The sequence below is a fragment of the Octopus bimaculoides genome, chromosome 1, assembly GCF_046866305.1.
Source record: "Octopus bimaculoides isolate indiv1 chromosome 1, ASM4686630v1, whole genome shotgun sequence".
NCBI classification, from domain to species: domain Eukaryota; kingdom Metazoa; phylum Mollusca; class Cephalopoda; order Octopoda; family Octopodidae; genus Octopus; species Octopus bimaculoides.
The window spans coordinates 52,260,934-52,269,193 of NC_142928.1; the positions used below are offsets into that span (position 1 = coordinate 52,260,934).

At 33.5% G+C, this 8,260-nt stretch overlaps 1 long non-coding RNA gene across 1 annotated transcript in view; it reads left to right on the forward strand.

Moving 5' to 3' along the window:
* The window catches only part of LOC128249833 (uncharacterized), a 38,753-nt gene extending 31,339 nt beyond the window's left edge, over positions 1 to 7,414 (forward strand). Inside the window, exon 3 of the long non-coding RNA XR_008265959.2 lies at positions 6,903 to 7,414. This is a non-coding gene — a long non-coding RNA (uncharacterized LOC128249833). The remainder of the gene's footprint in view (positions 1 to 6,902) is intronic.
* Positions 7,415 to 8,260: the final 846 nt, after the last annotated feature.

The window sequence follows — 8,260 nt, forward strand, 5'->3', positions numbered from 1 at the left end:
ATATCGGTAACGATTCATAGGTGAAATGATGGCAACCTTAAAAGATTTCGAAATCAACTCAAGCTCAGAGAAGGATCTTGCTCAAAGCAGATGTACTTAGAACGAAGTTAGTGCCAAGTAACAAAAGGGAAAGTGTTAAACTGTATAAAGGAAGTCAAAAGAAAAGTACCCAAATCTTGTCCCAACAGTCTTGATATAGGAACATTACTGCGTCACTTAGTGGTCTGTGACAAGTCCATTTCTGCTAGATTAGAGTTAATAGGCCAAAGAAGAACACATGGGCGAACAATCCATCAGCTTTTAGGTGATCTTCAAATTGGAATGATGAGCTATTATTATCATATAATTTAGCACATAAATACATGCATACATACATACATACATACATACATACATACATACATATATATATATATATATATATATATATATATATATATATATATATATATATATATATATATATATATATATATAATAGGGTGATGCACTCACGAGCTAGCGACCAGGTGGTCCGTTGTGTTCTTGAGCAAAACATTTCCTCTCACATTGCTCTGCGATCACTTCGACACCTGACGCATGGTACATAGTGCACCTGTTCAGACAGCGTTGATTTGATGGAGAGAGTGAGGTAGTGTGCGGCACGAACATTTAATCACTATAAACAAATCATTTGTGCAGGTCATTCAGCAAAAGTTGAACGCTCATACGTTGTCTTCGGCGAGAAAGTCCATCATGTGTGTGTATCTGTATACACACACACATATATATATATAAATATATTTCTCATTGGTCGATACTTACGCAGATACATATATATACATATATATATGTATATATATATATATATATATATATATATATATATATATATATATATATATATATATATATATATATATATATGAATGTGTGTGTGTGTCTATGTGTGTATGTGTGCGTGTGTGTGTGAGTGTTCGAAACCATGAAGGTTATGGGCAACCACCTACAGGCAAATAACATGTATAATCTCTTCAGTTATCGGGCCATCGAAAAAAATAGCATCTTTTCGATGGCCCGATAACTGAAGAGATGGCGGCGTGGGTTTCCGCTCCGACATCCGAAACTCGGAGTTTTATCATGGCTACCGAATAATTATCACATATTATATTTGCAGATAAATTCCTCTATTTACATAATATCGAGGTCTCTTTCATTCTTTTGTTGTCTTACCATTTCTATCAATATATATATATATATATATATATATATATATATATATATATATATATATATATATGTCTGTGTTAGAGAGAAAGAGAGTGTGTATGTGTGTGCACGCGCGCGCACGTGTGTGTATGTATTATTAAGTAAGAAAATTGGGAGATTTGATGGATGAGATTAATTTGTTAATTAATTAACATTGCCTACTATTGTTTCAATTCACACTCAATTGAAGATTTTGAGTGGAATATCATCAGAGCGACGTATGAGCGTTCAAATTTTACCGAATGAACTGCACAACGGATATAGATGGATGGATGGATAGATGGATGGATGGATGGATGGATGGATGGATGGATGGATGGATGGATGGATGGATGGATGGGTGGACGGATTTATATATATGGAATGTATATTGGGATATTGGGATGGGTCTTTGCACAGCCTCTGCCGACCAAATTTCATTCACAATGTTTTGCTTAACGTGAAGCTATAACTGGACACTCGACAAAGGTGTCGTGTATTGAGATCGAATCTAAAACCACATTATTGCTAGGTGAACTTTTTAACAGACTTTCAAGCTACCTTAATAAGCAAATGTGTGGGGGAGGTGTATGCGTGTGTGTACACAGAAAGTAAAAGCAAAGAAAGGAAGGAAGAAGAAAAGAGACACTGTGGTATATGTATGTGAGGCAGTGAATGGCTTATAACATTTTCACAAGCGACAGCATGCTTGACTATGTGTGTGTACAAGTTGGTAGGTGTCAAGCATTTTGATTTTCAATTTATATGAAAGGCCTCAGAAAGCTATAAGGCAATCTCTTATAAAATTAACAATTGAAGCGATAGCAGAATAACAGAGGCAATAGTAATACACGAAGCGCAGGCAGTGATTAAATAATGCAATGGAGATAACGGCAATTAAATTTAAATAAATTGATAAACGCTAACAGAATCTAGAGTGTTTACATGACAGTATTATACAATTATCTGGACGCTCAACTATAAATTAAATTTGAAAATACACTACTAACCATATGATTATCAGCTTCCAATGAAAATAAGTTATTTCATTAACTGAAATTACTGAGTATTTTCCCCTTAGGCACAAGGGTTTGGTTTGTTTTGTTGTTTATATCTTGTTTTGTTTGTTTGTTGTTTGGTGGGTAACAAAATGCTACTTCGAAGGTTATCAACAATTTCAAGTAGTGGAAATAACTTTGATTGAGAATCGTGACCAGTTCTTGAAATCAGCTTTTGAGCACAGAGCTTAACCATTTTTTTTAACTAATGATATTCTTTAAATAATCGTGTTGTCGTTGTTGGTCGTGTTGCATATAAGATTGTAGAGGATTTACATTTGACGATTTGGTATTTATCTAATGTTTCTAAAATAAAAAAGCCAATCCATATGTGTTCAAGCAACAGTCATAGGAGAATATTTAGAAGAAAAAGTTCAACGATTACTGTGAAACATAACGAATCTGAGATATATTTGTTTCAAAATTAGGCACAATGACAGGAATATTATGGAGAGTGTCCAGTCGATTATATCAACCCCACTACTTGGCTGGTATTTTATATTATTGGCCCAGAAGAATGAAATGCAAAGATTGTCTCGACAGTTTTTGAACACAGTACCTAAAGGGTCGTAATTATATACAACAGGACATCCGACGCTCTCATATACTGCCAATCCAGCATCCTTCATCTGAGATATAGTTGTTTCTAAATTAAGCAAAGGGTGAGTGATTTTGTGGGTAGAAAAATAATTGGTTATATCGATCGCGGTACTTGAATTGTACATCATTTTTATCGAACACAGAGATGAAAAATAAAGTGGATTTCAATTCGAACTTAAAGAGCTGAAACAAATATAGCTAGGCATTTTGTCTGAGATTTTAACATTCTGCTAATTCACCGCCTTTCATTTGTGGGATAATGAGAGACGAATTTCTCAGATTATAATAATTCGGGATCCGAAGTATCTGACTAGAATCCGCATCAGTAACAATTAATCCGTAGAACTTGTAGGAGAGCCATATGTTAGCCATACAAAAATTATAATCAGAATTTCATGCTGATTAAATACTCATTATTTATGCAGTGCTCTCGTTATGTAGCATTGCTTTGCACAAATAAGTGCATGATAATTCATGATAATACAAATAAGTGCATGATATACAGGAGGATAATTCCAGCACAAGCGTATTTGGTTTGAACAATTGAGACAGTCCTCTTGCTTACAGACGCTATGTTCTAATGATGGCAGGTTACTGAGAATGATGCCCTCTATACTTTATCTGAGAGTGGGTAAAAGAGAGAGAGAGAAAATGAAAGAGAAAGAGAGGAAGAAATGAAGAAAGGGTATACAGACTGATAAAAAAAATTGAATGTAAGTTAAATAAAAAATAACAGGATTGTTGCCCTTAATTTAGAAATAAGGGTTTTGTTCAAAATCCAGCTTAGTACTATCTACACTTCTACAAATAAGACACCAGATGACGAGCGGACATCAAAAGAGTATGTAGAAAAAGATAAATAATCCGACAAAATATACAAATCTATAATTTGTTTACGTTCTCCACATGAGACATTAACAGAAATTTATATTTTTAATCCCATACTAAAGGTAAGGGGTAAATTCTTATCAAAATACTCACCTTCTTTCGATATATAGCAAATTTTGATTCAAAATCAATTAAATTAATAGCTAAAAATCGAAACTTGAGTTTTATAATCTCGGAAAACAACATTGATTAGAAAGGTTGGTAGGACTTCCTTGATCAAGTGGCAAAATACCACATTTATTCCACACTAGTAGTAGAAAATAAAAAAAGATGTGACACAATTTCAAATATCATACTTCTTAAGGAATTAGACAAGTATCATTCTTCGAATAATTAATCTCCTCTTTGCGATCATCATCTGATATATTATTTCTGGAGTTACTCATAGCACTGGACTTGATTTTAATTAAAAACCTTTACCTCTAAACTAAGGATGACGAAATTGTTATATCCATTAGGCTAAAAAATAATTTTGCCACTTTTAGAAAAGTCTTTGAATAATAGCTTCTATTTCTGATGTTCCAGATTATTATCATGATTTTAACAATCTGGAAACTGTGCTTTGTTTAATCTACACGAAACAATACATAGAAACACCAGAATGTTCTAGATTAATTTTGCAACAAGTTCCTTCAGAACATCAGATCTATTAGCCACAAGAAACTGACTCACACTCATGCTCGAAATGTTGTCTTACTGTCTAACGCAGCTGGGAATGACAGCTTCTGAGAGAACAGGATTTCTTTCAGGTAACAGCAGAAATCATGACTATAGCTAAGGTTGCAATAAGAGAGAAGTGATCAATTATCAATATGTAATTTTTTGCAGCATAGGAACTAAAATTTTCTTACAGTATTATGAGTTTTGCAATATTCTCATTTCATCTACTTTGTAACAAAGGAAAATACAAATCCCCAGTACAGAAGTAATTCAAACTGATAATATTGCAATATTATAACAACCTCTTGCTTTGATGCATAAACCGCCATGAAATTATCCAAACACTAAATTGCACACTACAATACTCTACAATTCCGTACCTTTTCATTTATATATCACTAAAGTAAACTTTGCCACTCTACACTCCTATTCCAGGAGTGTCAAACATACTTCTCTTGAGCTATATCCGACCCGCAGAAGTATTTTGTCTAGCCCCCATCTCAATTTTATTTATATAAAAAAAAATGTTAACTTTAAAAATCTTTAAAATATATATATATAGCAAGCTTACGTTCAGAGCCGGAACCCAGCCAGATTTGTGATTAGAACTGGTTTTGATTAGTAAAATCAGGATATCTCTCTCATTGTAAGTACTTTTAATAGGATTATATATAACATGCAAGATTTTCTCACACATCTCTGAACACCAATTTTGTATCATCTCGTATTCTTCTCTTTCTTTATTGTTAGTAAATTGTTTTAATGTATATTGACCACTTTATCCATTTACTTTTGGCCAACACTATGAATAGAGTTTTTAGGAATAATTGTTCCTATACGGTTCGCGAAATCTACTTTATTCTTCAGCCTAGCCTGCGAAGCCAAACGCGTTTGACACTTCTGTCTTACACTATTATATACTCTTGGAACACTATTATATACTCCTGCACTAAATACATCATAAATTATAGTTCTACTGCCTACTACATTACGAAAATAGACACTATTATTTCGCCGTCTTAACCATATATTTTTTTGTTTCATAAGCCACAACAATGGCATCAACAATATTGCTGAAGGTGGAAAGAAGGAAGAGAGTATAAGGTAGTGCCTTTTAAATGGAGAAACTCAAGTGACGACTTCGATACTAACATTACAGCGGCCATGAAAAAGAAAGTGTAGTAGAAATATCACATGGAGGAGTATGGGATGAGTAACTGGTTATGGGAAGGGTGAACAAAGAAGGAAAGACAATAATAATGGTATGAAAAGTGTCGCGACGGATGCGTAGATGGCGTTGGTGGTAAATGGCATCAATGAAAATGGATAATTTCAAATACATTAACTATAAGAATGAAATGGAAGACAGTAGAAGTAGTGGTATCGTATTGCTATAAAAATAAAAATAACTTTCATCTCTGTCGTCGTCATCATCATCATCATCACATCATCATCGTCATGGACAGCAATAAGAACAACACCATAATATTGATTATAATAAATGCAAGACGGATGTACATGTGTTTCTACCTCACTATTTCTTACCAAATCACTATGGAACGGCAAAGAAAGGAGCTACATTCCACTAGTAACTGTACTTTAAAGACAAGTTTAACAATACAAAAAAGAGTTAATAATTTACTGGCGAAATACTGTTTCTTTAAGTAGGGGACATCAAGAATGTGTAATTAAGGTGTCAGTGGCGTTAGACTGTATGCCTCTCAGCCAATTTTTGATAGATTGAAAATTACGTTCTGTCTGAAATGGAAGTATTTAATTCGGTGACATCTGCAGATGTTGGATACATTTTAAATGAATTATAAATCGCTAATGTGTCAATATTTCTAGTAAAACTTGAACACGGTTGTATTTACATTTTGTAATAATAAAGTACACTAGTCTCGAAGTATTTTGTACTCATCATGAGTAAAGTTCCCCATAAGATGATTGCAGCAATTCAATGATATGTTCTCTCTTCTTTTACAAACAGTCAATCCATTTACACAACACATACATGAACAAATACACATGCACACAGAAGTAGACAAATAAAACGCGTCTACATATACAAAAGTAAAAGAAATATTTACTGAAGAAAACAAAATATATTCTCTTGTTCTAAACATTTGGAAAGAAGACTAGTGTCAAGCATTGCAGACAGTAATCCAATAAAAACAAAACAGAGTTTTATATTTTTTTAATCAAAACGTGAGAATTTGGTATAGTATCAGTGTTGAAATTTCTGACTTTATTTTGTACTTAATGAAATATCCATTCTCCCATACAGATCTCTATTATTCGATTCAGATTCCAATGATCAAATTCGGTTTTAAATTAACAATATCAAACTTCATTTGAGAATTAATTTTCATTGTTGTTGGTTGAGACAACATTAAATGAATGAAATTAGAGGTCAACTGAATTGTCTTCTTTCTTTACAAGTAAAAGATTATATTTCTTCGTTTGCAGATGTACCCATATATTCACACGCAATACACTGTCTCATAGTGACTTGAATTATTGGAAAATCTACATCGACTTACAATTCCAGTGAAATAATGGATATGAGATATACGTAACAGTTGGCACATCGGTGAAAAGGTTTGCTTACAACCAAAAGATTACAAAGATCTGTGAAAATTTTGCTAATATTATTTTGTTTCGTTTTTTTTTTTTAGATTTCCTTAACACCTTGAACTATTCTGCATTTTATTGCTTCTTTTTTTTTAGTATGATTCTAATCACTGCACTTGACTTTATGTATGTGTGTTTTTGTGCATATTATGCCAAGTCCACCACGCACGTGTATACATATATACACATATGTACACAGACACAAACATTCATACATGCGTGCGTGCGTGAGTACGTGTGAGGGGGGTTCTACAGCGAGCCAAGTCATTCAGTACGGAGATATTTCACATACGCAATCAGATCCACTGGGCACCATTACTAAGATGAAAGATGACAGTTTATCGAAGCAGTTGACTTATGTGGAGTTGCAACGTGATAAAGCTTAAAAACCTTTTAGGGATTTCATCAAATACTCTTTACAGCTCTTAGAGGGAATGTTTAAATCTGAGAGCAATTGTCGAAAAATCGATTGGTTTCGAAAGGACTGATCTATGATGCTTGTTAAGCAATTGAAACACGGAGAAACGAATAATCCATCTTGAAAGATCAAACTCCATCGCCAACAGGAATTGATCTCAGTCTTAGACGCATTTCAACATAAGCAAAAAGTTACAGGATTATTCTGCAACAGTCTGCATTTCATGTCAATTATGTCACAAAGCTGAGCGGCTCTGAAAGTGCACAAAGACTAACATAATGTCAACAAGTTTTTGGTATGTAATATTTGCAAGAAGTCTTGCAAAATCAAGCGAACCTGAAGAGTCACGTGCATACACACGAATACTCTTTGCAAAATTGAAGTGATGGCTCTCTTTAGAAAAGTGGATAGATAGATAGATAGATAGATAGATAGATAGATAGATAGATAGATAGAGAGAGAGAGAGAGAGAGAGAGAGAGAGAGAGAGAGAGAGAGAGAGATTGATTGATTGATTGATTGATTGATTGATTGATTGATTGATTGATGTAGTAATATTAGGCTTTTTCCATGATCATGTCCAAACTTTTGTCTTCTGAAGAACCGCTCATAGCAAGAAAATTTTTGTATCATGGAGAGTATCATCAACTCCGAACAATTAAGGCCAATAGATATTTGAGAGCTCTTTCTCCTGCGTGTACATCCAAGTGGATAATGTATATGTGAGTATATGTATATTACACACCCTCATGTATATATATATATATATATATATA